Raw genomic sequence first — 16,451 nt, 5'->3', positions numbered from 1 at the left:
AATAGAAGAGGATTTGAGAAGTCAAAATGTGCCCTAATTTTTATTTCTGCAGAACTAATCATAATTTCTATGGCAAAATGAACCCCCTCATTTGGTTCCTATGTAAATTAAATGTTTTAAGTGTTACCACTTTATTCCAATCAAGATGGCTTCAGGTGTGCCATACTTTTGTCATAAGTAAGACTGTTAGCACTCTATTTGTTCGTTAGAACACTCTGGGACATTCTGTCATTGGGCTATACTTGGGCTACATCTGGGTGATATTTTGGCTACATTTGGGCTCTTTTGTCTCTGGTGGCCATCTTGGGAGATTTATTTGTTATGAAGTTTCCTAATTTCCTCATTTACTGCAGTCTCCTCAGTAGGATATGCTTTCAGTTTTTTAATATCCACATTTTGTAAATCTAGGTTTTTGTCAAAACCTCTGCGTTCAGCATACCTTTTGCACCAGAAAACATAGCTGTTTCCAACAATCCACACTGTAGGCATCTCGAAGGGGTCTGGAAGTAACAAAAGATGTCTGTAGCTGAGGTAGTCAGTTGTTAGAATGAGAGGTATGTAAAATGGTGGACAAGATGCTGTTTTTTAAAAAGTAGAGAATTTATTGGCTGTTTAAGAACATTATACATTGACAATTATGGTGCAAAAAAAGCATGTTTCTTATTGGTTAGTAAAATATATTTGAAAGGTAAAATAGAAAGGACGAGGTCATATTTTGCAAAGTCAACCACACCTGCTGTTTGCATTTGCAACATTGTGTGGTGAACTTGAAAATATAGTGAACATGCGACCTGTCAGTTAAGTTGAGTGTTCCATGAACCGTTACTATGGAAACTGGCATTAAGCAGAATGGGGGTAGGGATGAAACTTAACTGTGGACTTAAAATGTGAATTTGTAATTTATATATAAGTAATATGTTATTACAGTAACATTTCCCAAGTCAGTGCTATCTTTAGAAGTGGTGTGTTATGAAAAAATTGTTGAAAATGTATTTGTAAAATCTTTTTGAACTCTCGTATGAATTCGCAGCTCCATTGCGGTGGTGCACGATGGAGTAGCGACTTCCCACTTTTAGAAGTCAGTTGCCATGGGTTAATATGTGTAACCAATAGAAATATGTTTTATATTTTGAAATAATCTGGGAAGGAATGTGATTTGTCACTTAAATGTATTTGTGTGGAGAAAGAGACGGAAACTTTGCCATTACTGGTTTTACCTTGCTGAGACTGGTGCATTATATTGATTGTGTGCAAAAGAAAATCCTTTAAGAGTTTGTGATATTTTATATTCAATAAATCTATTAGGAAGGTGAGTTATACATTTTTTTAGGTTTATTTTTAAACTTTTAAAATTATTAAAAAACTGTGTTGTTTGAAATATATAATTAAATGTAGAGGTGGACTATGTCAAGTTTTAAGGTGTGCATGGACTTCTGTCTCTAGTATATTTCTACTTGTTTATGTATTTTCATATGTCTTATACATTTTAAGGTGCACGATGTATAACAAAGAACTGTTGTTGCTTTTTATGTGGTAGGGTCAAGAGTGTGAGTACTAGTAGAATGGTGAACATGCAGCCGGAAAGTGTGGTTTAAAAGATGCTCATATAAGGTATTATTAATTAGGCTTCTGTCTTCTAGTCTGTAGAAAGGTATTGTTGAATTATGCCGCATAATTCCAGATAGAATGGTGAAGATGCAGCGCAAATGTGTGGTTTCAAAGATGTTCATATAAGGTGTTATTAATTATGCTTCTTTTTTCCATTCCGTACAAAGGTATAGTTGAATGATGCCGCATAATGTTAGATAGAAAGGTGAAGATACACCAGAAAATTGTGGTTTGAAAGATGCCCATATAAGGTGTTGTTAATTAGGCTTCTTTTTTCTAGTCTGTAGAAAGGTATAGTTGAATTATGCCGCATAATTTTAGATAGAATGGTGAAGATGCAGCACAAAAGTGGGGTTTGAAAGATGCTCATAAAAGGTGTTGTTAATTAAGCTTCTTTTTTCTAGTCTGTAGAAAGGTATAGTTGAATGATGCCGTATAATTTTAGATGGAATGGTGAAGATGTAGCACAAAAGTAATCCGCCGGATATTACCCTTGCAGGTGTGTAATCTTCCAGGGTCTAGTTATGTACTTTCCCTACAGTCATGCAATCATGCAGGCTGTACCTATACAGTCATGTCTTAACCTACACACCACCTTTGCAGTCGTAGAATGACGTCTGCCCTTCTATTGCATTCATCTATTCACCCAGGCAGTACACAATGACTCATCAATCCCTCCAGGTGCTATTTATACAGTTATCCATGCAGTCAATGTGTATGTTTGCACTCATGCAATTAGCTAGTCACTATCCATCTTCTCCTGCAATTATGCAGTGACTACCCTTCCACTCCTACAATCACCCAAGCACTACCCATGGAGTTTTTGAATCACTCAGGCAGATGTAGTACATGTCTCAGTTTCTAGGTTTTACTATATTTCAGAAATATTATATACAAATTTCTTTTAGATATCATGATGATTTGAAAAGGTGTTGCCCTTGATACTATACCCCATAGTTAAAATAATTTTAAAGAAGATTATGAATTCACAAAATGGAGAAAAAAGGAGGAAAGTAGCACAACTATTCAGAAGGAAAAGAAAAAAGGAGATATTTGTAGATGATCAAGTTTTGGGGAAAAAAACTATGATGAAAGAAGAATGAAACAGTATAAGGATATTAGGAAATGTATGTTTAAAAGTAGAATAGTGCAAAATGTAATGAAACATTGCAAGAAATATTAAAATAGATCTGCATTTTTCAAGAAAAAAGAAGAGATTGAAAGTGTAGTTGAAAACGCTTTTGAATTGAAAAGAAGATTGTTTATTCTAGTTTTAAACAGGATGAGTACATTGAATAAAATAATGCATTCTATGAAGGAGAAAAGCAAAAGGAAAAGACTGATTAACAGAACTAACTTTTGTAAAAAGCAGTTGAGTGAATGGAAGCACACCTCTAGTTCAGAACCTTTTTTTAATAAAGAGAGCTATTTTCAATACAATACATTAGTTCACGCAGTTGATACCAGTGGTCATGCTTATGAGGTGGAGAACGTTTGTGCAATTGAAAAAGAAAAGATGGTTCCTAGAAATGTAGAAGAAGTAATAGCTGAAGAAGTTCAATGGAGACATTCACAAGCTCCAATCTATACGTGGGATTATAGTAGTATTTGTAGTATACAACAGTAATCTATTCGTATTTTATACAATTTCTTATGAGAATATGGTAAAAAAAAGTGTTAAGCAGAAGTTTAAGATGTTACAAGGTCTAGATCCTTGTAAAGTGAGAAAATATAGTGGCTTGCAGGGTCATTCTCTGGCTTGTCTTTCTAGAAAAGTGTGTCAAAGCATTTTTCATCATTTGAGAATGTTAGCAGTACATCACTCAGAAATGCGGACGTTAGTAAGAAGATTGTACTATGTAAAGAGTCCCGCATTATGTTTAAGGGAGATAAACACTGCTCTTTTGCATGGTTCAGTATTAGATGTAAAAAAAGTTTGTGATGATATACAGTTTTTTTTCCTTTGGTACTGGAGGAGTGTAGAGAAAGTGAGAGTCTCATAAGTGTAGGTGTTGAAGAAGAGGTGGAAGATAGTAGTACTGAGAAGTTTGTAGAAGAAATTACAAAGTTTAAAGTAATTTGTTGTGAAAAACCAAACTATGTCTGTATTTGTTGTGGAAGCACTCACTATAGAAATCAAACTAGGAATGTTGATCTGTATTTAAAAAGTGAGAAGGAAAACAATGATAAGTGGAAGGAATTTGCAAGTTATTTGTTGGTGGAAGATTGCTTTGAGTTGGGTAGTGATCAACGTATTTGTAAATATTGTTACAACATATTAGAAGAGAACAAAATGCTCGCTAGAGCTGTATATAATAACCTAGAGTTGGTAGCTATTCCTCCAGAACTGGTAGATTTAAATACGTATGAGTCCATTCTGATTCAATCTGTGCACCCGTTTCAGGCTATTGTTCGTACGGAGCCTAAAACTGGTAAGTTGCCTCCCACAGATTTACAAAGAGGATTAAAAGGAAGGGTTGTATATTTACCTTTAGATTTAAAGAAAAATATTGAAACTATTGGTGTAAAGAGAGAGGAAACTGAACCTGTAGTTATTCTAGATAATGGTGTTCCAACAAAGAGTCGGAAAATATGGCAAGAGTTAGTAGATGTCACCAAAGGTCAAAAGGCTGCGTTATATCTCATAAATAATCTTTATTACAAAAACGTATATCTGGAAGAACAAGAAATAGTTTTAGAAAAAGATAGCGAAATTTCAACTGGGCAAATCGAAAAAGTGGACATCTCCAGAAGTGAAGAAATTTATGAACATTATAGTGTACATCCTTTACATTCAAAGGAAGTGATTGGAAATACTATTGATTTATTCCAAATGAAGAAAGCACAGGGAACTCCTATGAGTGTTTGGGAAAGAAGTTTACCACAGCTCTTCCCCACTGGAAAAGGTGGACGATATGATGAACTACCCGTGCAGATTCCAGCTTCAGAATATCGTACAACAAGATTGCACTCAGAAGATCCAAGATTTCGACTTAATGTATGTTAAGGAACTTAGGAACCCCTACATGGCTTGTTACGCTAAACTGTGCTGAATACGCATGGGACGATTTACTTAAATTTCTACGAGTAGAAAATTCAAATATTAGAAACATCGAATTCAAGAGAGCTGGAGAACTGTGTTTCTTGGATCCTGTAAATGTGTGCAGATATTTTAATCATAGGTTTCAAGCTATGATGTCTTTTATCTGCTATAAAAATAACCCACCTCTTGGAAAAGTGTTTGATTTCTTTTGGAGAAAGGAGTACCAAGCCAGAGGGGCTCCTCATATACATATGCTATTATGGAACAAGGATGTACCTAAATTTGGAACTGATTCTGATGAGACTGTTTTATCTTTCATTGAAGACTATGTTACATGTGGTATTCCAAAAACAGGAGAAGAAAATACCTTAAGACAACAAGTTTTACGGTTTCAAACTCATCGATGTGGCAACTATTGTAGACGGAAATACAAGTGAAAGGAAAAATCTTATACAAAATGTCGTTTTGGGTTCCAACATCCAGTAATTTCCAAAGGAAGAGTCAACAGTTTCATGTCAGCAGCGAGGCATACTATAACTCGAAAGTCTCCCAAAAATACTTACAATATAAAAGGAAGTGAACATTCAAAGTATATTAATGATTACAATCCAGTGATTTTGACGATGTGGAATGCAAATATGCATATCCACTATGTTGTAGATAATTCGATTGCTGTTGCTCGGTATGTTACATCATACATAACAAAATCTGAAAAAACTGAGTTGAAAGAAACGTGGAAAGAAATTTCACAAGAGAAGACTCTTAGTAACAAATTGTACAGCTTTAGTTTGAAAATGCTTTCCCATCGAGAGATTGGATCCTACAAATGTTCGGATCAGTTGATATCTGCAAGTTTATATTTAAAGTCAAGAGGAATCATTTGGGTAAGTCTAGGTCTTGTTGCAACATGAAATTGAGTATTGAAATCTGTACAAGATATTGAGTACTTAGCATTAAATGAACCGGAAAGTACAGATATTGTTAAAACAAACATGTTGGATACGTACCATCCTAAAAGAAGACCACATCTGAAAAACAAATGTCTCTATGACGTACTGCAATATTACAGCTTTAAGAGAAATATTACAGAAAATATAAATGAAGAAACATATGCAGTCATTGGATGTGATGGATGTTTGGTGAAACATACCATAGGAAATCTCATTAATCACAGAAAACTCAGGGGGATATTCTCAAGAATGTGTGATACCTACCACAAAAGTAGCTTAACGTAACCCTTCACAACGCAGTCTATTGTGGGAAAATAGCTCCGTGTTAACATGGTATTCACATTCCGGCGGTACCATGCGATAGGCTGACGAGAACGCATCAAAGGTCCATGATAAAGTTAACGTGACACCGCAAAAATGCAAAACACAAACGCAAGAAAAGCTGCGATGGCGCCAATCACGATACAAAAGTCCGCGAAAACCAGTGACAAACCTGAAATTCCAACGCGTCATGTGGGAAAATGCACCATGAAAGCAACAAAAACACACCAAAACCAAAAGAAGCCACCTAGCACCATGGATGCCCCCGGACCGAGTGCAGCGCAAACCCCACAAGCCCCATAGACCACCAGCAGGGAACAACGGCATTGGGGAAGGCCAAGGAGAAGAGGGAGAGGAAGACGGTGTGCAGTCCGCAGGAAAACCACATCTGCGCCACGGAGGTGACAGAACACTACCATCAACTGAACGTCGATATGACAAACGTGAATGCAGTCGGAGTGCCGATGAGGTCTACGGAGGAGGACAAGAGGTGCTGGCATGAAGTGAAAAGCCAAACAAAGCACAAACCCACTGCCAACAGGAAGGCAGCAACGGTGACTCGAGGTGGGAGTCATGCGCCACAGGAGGAGCAGGAGCAAATGGAGGCCACAGTCATCAGGGTGGAGACGTTGTAAGGAGTTGGGAGTACTGACACAGCTCGATAGGACCTGACACAACATCAACAGGTAGGGAAACGAACAGGGACTAGGGGGACGGGGGTGACGGGCACAATGGCACACATGCACAATGACGTGTAGCACACTGCACACCAACAATGACCCTGGATCATGTTCCTCATCCCCGTGGCACACTGCAGCACACACACATAGCAATCACAGCACATCCCACGACAATGTGGTACAAAGTACAACATCGACACTGCAGAACAAAGGACACAACTGGGTCCGCCCATGCACAGAAACAGGCGAATCACATCTAACATAGCAGGAAATTGTGAGATGGAAATGCACGTGTACAAACTCACATCCGTCATGTGGTCCACATGTCCGCTGCCCGCCTCAAATTGCAGCACCTCCCAAACAGTCACAATGTACATTGTCATACAGTCTGCATGTAAACAAAAACAATAAGCCAACATAAATATCAACACAATGTTAACATGCATCTCCCCTTCACATTGCAGAGGAACAAACAACACCTCCAGCAGAGCAGACCAGACAACTCATCAGTGATGCTAGAGAGGACCACCACACCTTCGACACCGATGCCCTACAACAGCTCATGGACATCTTAGGCAACCCACCACCAGGACCAGGGCAGTCAAGCTACATAGAGGAGACCCCAGCCCCTGCACAGACCACACAGAAGGAAGCACCCACCACCATGGCTGGCTCCCAAGACTCCCCCGAGACACACATCGCATTTCAGTGCCAGGTGACAGAATGTCAAAAGGAGGTGGCTGAACAGGTGCGGGTATGTCAGAGCTCATGGAAGCCAAACTAGATCGCATACGTCCCATCAGGGACCACCTACATCCCACAAAGGAGACCCACACTGCGACAGAGACACATGCACTTGCACATGTCCAGTAATGAACCATGACCAGAGCCACGGAATTAACATTCACATACCCACGGCAGACCTCCATACGATGGCCCAGTCCACTTCCCTTACATATAGAGTGGGTGACGACAAAGCTACACATCCAAGGTCCTACCCGCTGCCAGTGGGGACATGGTTGCAGCCACTGTACACAGCACAATGTAATGTTGTAGGGCCCGGGGCCCTCATGCATACATTATGACCACACGGACACACGCAGGTAGTTTGTGGGACTGGCTGCAGGCAAGTGCACCCGGCCCCTTTATTGGCAGGGTCACATGTACAGTGAAGCCTTTGCTGGATGTGTGTGGGGTGAGTGTAAGCTAGCCTGCAATGAGTGGTCAGTGCTGGCAACAACTACAACAGTGAACACCATCAAAACAGAAACAGAAAACACCAGCATTACAGAGACAACTGCAGAGCATCATGGTGGTAGCCAGTGCAAGGTCAGAGGTCACCCAATGAGCAAACAAAAGTGTCCATGAGCCGTGGTGCACTGAATCAGTGGCAGCTCTAGTGCTGATCAGGGTATCAGGCAGATGATGGAATCCACGATAGGTGTGAGCAACCCTGATAGACTGGCAGTAAGACATTTTCAAATCTGGCAGTTGGCATTTGGAGGGGGTCCTAGCAGGGGTGGCGTGTGCCTCCTGCGGTGATGCGATGTCCGGACCGGTCAGGACACGATTTGAAGTGTGATCCCTGTTGGACCGCAGTTGAGGCCGGAGGCAGCGGACAGCGCAGGCCCACAGACACATGGCGTTGATGAACCAAGGCCATCGTCCCAGAGGCCATCCAATATCCCAGCAGACAAGGTCCCTGACTTGAGCTGCACAGAGTTAGTGGCTCCGGATGCACTGCGGCCGGCACGGGCACACCACCACGGGATGGTGACTTGCGGTGCCGTGAGATAGGGCCACGCCAGCTGAGTGGGTCCTCGTCGATGTCCAAGGTGAATGTGGTGGAGGTTTGTGGGGGACAGTGGAAGGTGTCCTCCAGGGCATGATGCAGAGGGCAGTAGCTGGCCGGAAGCGGCAAATGGAAGAGTGGAATGCTACTGCCTCGTTTTTGCCACCAAGTCAGTATCACCGACAAGATGATGATGACACCCCCAGTCCATAGACTCAGTCGCCACCAAAGTTCAACCAGAAAGTGTCCATGGATGTCAGGGAACAGACTTAGTGGCACCGGAGTTGAAGGGGTATGCAGTCTGCGATGATGCCAGTACAATAAGATAAAGACTACCATAAATAAATCAGGACTGAGTTGACAATGTGTGACCTACTCGACAGCAGTGTAGGCCCGAGGCAGCAGTGGGTGCGGGACAACCGCTGTTCTGCGAGCTCCTCCTGGAACTCTAACACACAACGTTGAAATGGCATGTGGGGGTGACTTGTGGTTGACGGAGGTAAGAGCACCTGAGCTGAGCGGGTATCCAGTCAGCGACCATGCCATGTCCTGCCTGGTTCGGACTGGATTGGATTGGTGTGAGGCATGCTGGACCGCAGTGTAGGCCGAAGGTGTAATCTTCAGTGACACCAGGGCAGTTGTGGGTAGTGCTCGATCACCTCCATAACGATGGTCCTTTTTTCCTCAGGACTGAAATGCGTCAATCTCTTACACCTCTCCTTGCGTGCAATGATATGTAGTCTGCCATTGAGAAATCAAGACTCAGTCCCAAATGTGTGGCTGACTTGAGCGCGGTGTGGCCCGAGGGCAGTAGTCCGAGTGGGCCCAAAGACACGTGTGGTTGGAATGCTATACACAGACTTGGTGTCTCCACATTGAAGGGAGTATAGTGACATAAAATCAGCCATAGTTAATGTTCTCTGCCATAGTGAAATCAAGACTCAGTTCCAAATGTGTGACCTACTAGTCTGCTGTGTATGCCGGTGGAGAACGTCAACGGGAAAGGAGTACTGCTGGATTGTGTCACGGAGGCCGTGATGGTCTAAGGAGGCTGCCAGGGTCGCTGCACTCAGGAAGGGAGCTTCGACACACGCCGGTACTGGCAGGTGTGCATCGAACTCTGGGTGGTTCAAGGTCCAGCAGCAGGCGCACAGGATCGCAGGCAACACCACTTACGGCGATGGCGTTGGCCTCGTGGAGGGCTGAGGGGGGCCCACCTGGCAGAGACGTTGAGAATTCTGGAAGAGGACCATGCCCAGAGCTACGTGCTATTTATTCACACCCCTACGCTGGCCTGGTGTATGTCGGGCCAGCCCACTCCACTCACGCTTACAGGGGGGGACGTTACAAGCTACATTTCGGGGATCTTCCCCACTGGCTGGGGTGACATGGTTGCATCCACTGTCCACTATACTCCAGACACCAGCGGTGTAGGTCGACATGGATAGGTGTGTGGGCTGCATAATGCAGTCTGGCCATCACATCCAACCCACACTTGGCATTGTGTACATTCTCATTCATGGGTCACTTGCCTCCTTCGCACATGCCTGGTCCCCACCTCTTCCCAGAATCTGCTATCATGTGGCTGATGTGCCATGCTGTTGGTGGATTATGTGCATGGCTGGCCCAGGTTGCCACAGTAAGTTGTGCTGTCGTGTCTAGTGGGTGGGCATGTTGTTTGGCATGTTGTTTGTGTGCTTGTGATGTGTGCATTCCCAGTGTTGTGATTTGCATGAATGTGCAGTTGAGGTTTCTGGTGTGTTCATTTGGTACTTGCCAACGAGCCATGCATTTCCGTAGGTGCCAGCCTGGAAGCGCTGGTTGATGATGGAAGATGTAGGAATCATGCACACTGCCTGGGTGGTTGGCGTCGAGGTTGGTGGGGATTCTCCGGTGGTCCACTGTTGCCTGCACATTGATGGAATACGTGTGCTTTAGTTTGCGGTTGTTGTGTGCAGTGTTGCCAGGGTGCATAAGTAGGACATGGGTGCAGTCAATTGCCCCCTGACATGTGCGGGAAGCCAGCTGTGGCATAGATGCCTTGCTTGGTCTCCAGATGTTCCTGCGTAGTGTGGGGGAAGTATAGGTAGTGTGGTACCAAGCTGATGATGGCATCCAAGACAGTTGTGGGGAACTTGGATTGGGTTGGCTGTGAGACGCCTCTGACTCTGGCAGTTGTTGGTTGGAAGGTACCAGAAGCCAACAGGTACAGCACGACCAGCAGCTTTGTCTGAGGTGGGATGTTGGTTGTCCGCTGTGTTGGTGCCGTCTGCCTGTGGGCAATGGTGGTCAGGATGCGTGGGATGGTTGTCCTTTTGAGCCTGTGGTGGGCACTGCAATTCTCTGGTGTTGAGTCTGTGAGGCTGGTGCATTTTCTGATGGTCTGCTGTATTTGTCTGCGCTGCCTCTGTGGTGAGTCGGGAGGGTTGCAGGAGGGTGGCGGTCTTGGTGGTGGTGTTGTGTGTTGTGGCCCTGTTGGGGCTCTGAGCTGCATGATCAGTGGCTCCATGGTATCTGTTGGTCTTCAGGTGTGGCTGTGGTCTGGCTCCCTTTTCTGGTGCCGGTTGTCGTCTGCCTTTGCACCAGGTCAGAGCAGGTGTTAGTTTCCTGCTGCTAACGTGCCTTATTGCATGTTTTGTGTTCTTATCGCCGATCTAGCTGGTCATTGGGAATGTTGAGGTGTGGTATTGTTGCGGCTTTTTGCTCGGTAAGGCCTGCTCTGCATCTCATTAGCGATAGTTGCCAGGGTCATCTGTGGCGATGTTTTTTGAGGATGCTATCGCCAGAAAACTGGTGATATGGGCTGTTAGCACCGGCTTGTGAATGGGGCGGAAAATTTATCTTGAGTTTGGCTGCAATAAAGTGCTGTTAACTCGGCGATAGCTCCTTGAGAATATGCCCCTCAGTTGTGATACTCCAGCTAAAAAATAATTTTTCTATTTAGCACTTCTGCAACTCTTCAAGCCTTGGAGTCCTGAAATGGAATTACTTGGAGATTTTCAGTGCTATGAAGATTCTTTTAATGCATGTAAAGATAGCATTGAATGCACAGTTTTTCCAAATTATCTACAAATGTTGAATGAAGAGATTGAACAAGAAACTACTATTTATTTATTTATTTATTTATTGGGCTTATTGAGCGCGACAGCTACCCAAAAAGGGTTTCCCGGCGCTAGAAGATACTGAACCATAAAGGCAAGAGAAAGTCTCAGGAAAGAGACCGGAGCAGGTTACTGGTTGAAAAGCCATGTCTTAATGGCTTTGCAGAAATGAGTGTAGCGAGTTTCCAAACGGAGAGGTTGCGGGAGGGAGTTCCAGAGCTTGGGGCCTAGAAGGGAGAAGGATCTTCCTCCCATCCTCGCTCGGCGTGTTTTGGGGACACAGAAAAGGCCTTGAGTGGAGGACCTCAGGCATCGAGGAGGCGTGTAAGTGTGCACTAGGGTTTGGAGGTATCCGGGGGCATTGCCCCATTTTATTCTATGCATGAGGCTAAGAGTTTTGAATTTGACCCTATTTTCAATTCTTAACCAGTGGAGCGCTTTAAGGTGACCGGACATGTGTTCCCTCCTATTGCATTTGGATAGCAGTCTGGCTGCAGTGTTTTGTACCAGTTGGAGGCGTCGCATGACTGCCTGTGATGCCCCTAAATAGAGGACATTACCGTAATCTAAACGGGAGGTGATTAGTGCGTTGACCACAGTCTTTTGTGTATCGTCCGGGAGCATCTAAATGATTTTTCTGAGCCATCTCAGAATTGTAAAACAGGTAGCTGTGAGGTTGTTGACCTGGGGCTCCATAGTTAGGCCCTTATCAATGGTAATGCCAAGATTACGGACTTGTTGCGACAGGGTTGGTAAGGGGCCCATTTCAGATGGCCAGTGTCTAGAATTCCAAAGGTTTTGGTTAGGACCCACTATTAAGACCTCTGTTTTGCTGCAGTTGAGTTTAAGCATATTAGTGCTCATCCAGGTAGCGATGTTCCTGAGGCCTGTCTGCAGGAGGGAGGGGGAATCGTTGTCACTATTAGAAAGGGAAAATACGATTTGTGAGTCGTCGGCGTATGTGAACATTTTGAGACCAGCTGCTTCAGCAATCTGGGCGAGCGGGGTTACATAGAGGTTAAAAAGCAGGGGGCTTAACACCGATCCTTGTGGCACTCCATAGGGGGAAAGATGCACATTAGATGCCGCACTGCTGGAGGAGATTTGAAATGTCCTGAGAGTCAGGAAAGATGCGATCCAGTCTAGTGCATTACCTTTAATGCCCATGTTGGAGAGTGAGGCAAGCAGTATGTTGTGAGAGATGGTGTCGAACGCTGCGCTGAGGTCGAGTAGGATCAGCGCAGCTGAGTCCCCTTTATCGACCAGTAGGCGGAGATTTTCCATCACTCCGAGTAGTGTTGTCTCCGTCGAGAAACCGGAGCGGAAACCCGATTGGGAGGGGTGCAGGATGTCGTTAGCCTCCGCAAACCTTGCGAGGTGTTCATGGACATGTTTCTCCAAGATTTTGGAGAAGATGGGCAGGAGGGATATTGGACGGAAGTTTGCCAGGATTTTTGGATCAGCCAATGGTTTCTTGAGTAGAGGTGAGACCATGGCATGTTTCCAGGATGACGGGACCTTAGCCGTGGAGAGGGATAAGTTCAATGTTTGACATATCACGGCAAGTAGTGGGGTGTCCAGGAGTCTGAGTATTGAGATCGGAAGGGGGTCGGCGGGCGAACCAGATTTTACTTTCCCTAAGATGTCTCACAGACCCTGAACATCGATCCCGGGCCACGCTGTAAGTGGCTCATAGGATGGATGAGGTTGAGAGGAGATGTCCTCTCCGTTAGGGCCGGGGACTTGCACCCTTTTAGCATGAACCTGGTGCTGTTTTAATATCTCCTGGTAGATTGTCTCAATCTTCGTTGTGAAATATTTCGCTAGTTCTTCACACTGGAAACTGTTCAGAGGAAGAGGTTTGGCTGATGTATTAGAGCCTGCTAACTCTTTTACAAGGTTAAAAAGAGTCTTAGATTTGTTTGTAGCTTCAGAGATAGATTTGGCTACATAGTTGGCTCTTGCCGTGTTACAGGCTTTATGATAAAGCTTGAGCTTGTTTCTATAGTTCGAGCTGGCAACCGGGGAGTAATCTTCCCTCCAAAGGCGTGCTAGGCGTTTGCATTTGGATTTTGTAGCCTTCAGTTGCTTATTATACCATAAGGCAGGGGAGTTATGAGGGATGGATTTTTTGTGAGCTTGGGGCAGGCAAGTGTCTAGGGCACCTAGGAGCCATTTGTTAATTTTGGTGGCTACGATCTCCATGTCTTCGGTGTCAAATATTTCATCCAGAGGGGCAGCGATTAGGACGGGCGCAAATTGGTTTATGTCCAGTTTTTTCCAATTTCTTGTGAAGGACTTGCTTGTCCCACTCGGAAGGCTAGAAGTCGTATGATCATCCACGTTGAATTTTATTAGGAAGAGGTCTGACCAATCTAGGGGCAGAGCAGGCTGGCAGTGTATCAGGGGAAGGCTGGAAAAAATAGGGTCCAGGAGGTGGCCCCCTTTGTGTGTTGGGCCCGAGTTCCATAAGGTGAGGTTCATGGCGGCCAGGTCATGAACTAAATTGTTTCCTGGTTTGTTTGTTGGGTCGTCGAAATGAATGTTCAGGTCGCCTACGATAGATAGGTTGTTGTAGTTTACCCTTACTGAAGCGGTCCAATCCACTAGTTGGGTGGCCCATGGTTGTATAGGGCCAGGTGGACGGTAAATCAGGAGACCTGTGAAGGTGAAATGCGGGTGGAGTTGGAGTTTAAAAAGGACCATCTCACAGGCGGTTAAGGGAATGGGTTCCAAAGTACATTGCAGCGATTTTTTGAAAATGACTGCTAACCCACCTCCAATGCCGGTGGTTCGGTCTTTTCGGATGATGGCATAATTCGATGGTAGGGCTTCAGCAATGTCTGGGCCAGAGCTGACGTGTAGCCATGTCTCAGTGAGGAATAGGGCGTCTAGTGAGTTGTCGGACAGGAGGTCAAATATATCTCTTTTGTGTTTGCTGAGTGACCTGCAGTTCAGGCTACCAAGACGCCACGCCTATTGCAGCTGAAATTGCTAGAGACAGTTTTCAAGATAGTCAAAGTTCTGCTCCACTGAGTCAAGATCCACTAGGACAACCAATTCTGGAAAATAAAGCAGCAATAGCCATGAATGAAGTAGAAACGGCAATGCAACAAGCACAACAGGATATTATGGAGTTGGGAAACTTGGAAGAACAAATAAATATTGAACAGAAAGAAATATATCAGCAAGTTACACAAGAGATAGACCATGGTTTACTTCATGAAAAAAAAGAATGCAACTGCACATCATTTAAACCTATTCGAATGTATATCAGTGGTCAAGCTTTTACAGGAAAAAGTTTCTTAATTAAAGTTTTGACCAGTTGAATCACATTTATCTTGTATTGTAACCACTCCAACTGGGTTAGCAGCCCACAACATTAAAGGGATTACATTACATCATTTACTGAGGCTACCATTTGAACTTGAAAATAAGTTGGACTATCACAAGCTATCTGGAGAAGCTTGTTATGAAGTTTCAAGAGTACTAAAGAAAATTAAACTTCTGATCATTGATGAGGTGAGCATGGTGTCAAACTTAACGCTTGCCTTTGTACATTTAAGAATGCAGCAGATTTAAAAAACAGATTATGATGTTTTATTTGGAGGAAAACATGTAATTGTATTTGGCGACCTACTACAACTTACTCCTGTAAAAGGGCAACCAGTTTTTGAAACATTTGTGCATGAAGACACTAGGAAATCTTTAGGAAGTATTGGAAATGTCAACATTTGATCTCATTTTGAATATAAAGAACTTATTAAGAATATGCGACAAGCAAGTGATGAACATTATGGAAGCATTCTTCAAGATATAAGAATTGCTGCTTTGACAAAACATGGTAAAGAAGCTTTACAAAATCGGCTACTTACAAACTTGTTTCCAAATGAAAATATTGGTCCTGAAATAATATACAAAAAAATTGGGGAAAAGAAATCTATAATTTGCCTAATGCCAACACTGCAAGAGTGTTCTACATTAAATCAAAAACTTTTGAAGCTGGAAAAACAACAAATAATGAAAACGGAAGCCCTTGATAAAATAGAACACGAAATAATTACTAGTATTCTGTCTGAAATATTTAAATCAAAATTGGATTCTTTGGAAAAGTCTATATCTAAGACTCCTGGTTTAGAAAAAAATGTATTTGCATGTGAAAACTGTCGGGTAATTTTACAGCGTAATTTGGATGTAGCAAAATGTTTAGTAAATGGAGTAATGGGAAAAGTTGTTGATTTTGTTAATTATCCAAACAGAGATGGAATTGAATTCTTGAAGATTAAATTTGATCAGATTGAAGAGGTAAAACAGATTGGAGGTTATGCTGTTCATGTTTTGCTTGCTAAAGACTTGTATGTTCGTAGAAAACAGTTTCCTCTCTCTTTAGCATATGCAGTGACCGTTCATAAATCTCGAGGTTTAAGTGTAGACAATGCTTTGGTAAACATTGGAAGAACAGTTTTTAAATAAGGTATGGCATATGTTGCATTGTCTCGAGTAAGAACATTATCTGGATTGTTTTTCATTGATTTTGATTACAAAACATTTTAGTGCGGAGGCAAATTGTGTGAGACAGTATAATCGGTTAAGAAGATTGTATGCTCCTAACGTAGGTGAATATCGCATAGATGAAAAGCATATAGTATGTCCAAAACAAACATATGAGAAACACTCTAGTGAGGTTGGAAAGAAGAAAACAATTCAAGAGAATGTTGAGGCTGCAAAGAAAATGAAAATGGACACAGTTGATGATATTGTAGGATACTAATTAGAAAATAGTTCAGGTATCAACTGCTATGCTAATGTAGTTGTGAATGTTGTGTTTTTTCTAGAAAATCTTCATCATCAAATTATGGAGAATCGAGAAAAAAGATTTTGTTCTTTGCTGCATTCTATTTTTGAAAAATTGACAACTGATAAAACTAAAATCCATACTGCTTCTGGCATTCGGCA

The sequence above is a fragment of the Triturus cristatus genome, chromosome 2_1 (genome assembly GCF_964204655.1).
Source record: "Triturus cristatus chromosome 2_1, aTriCri1.1, whole genome shotgun sequence".
Lineage (NCBI taxonomy): Eukaryota > Metazoa > Chordata > Amphibia > Caudata > Salamandridae > Triturus > Triturus cristatus.
The sequence above is the reverse complement of the archived record's forward strand: the minus strand, read 5'-3'. Positions refer to the sequence as shown.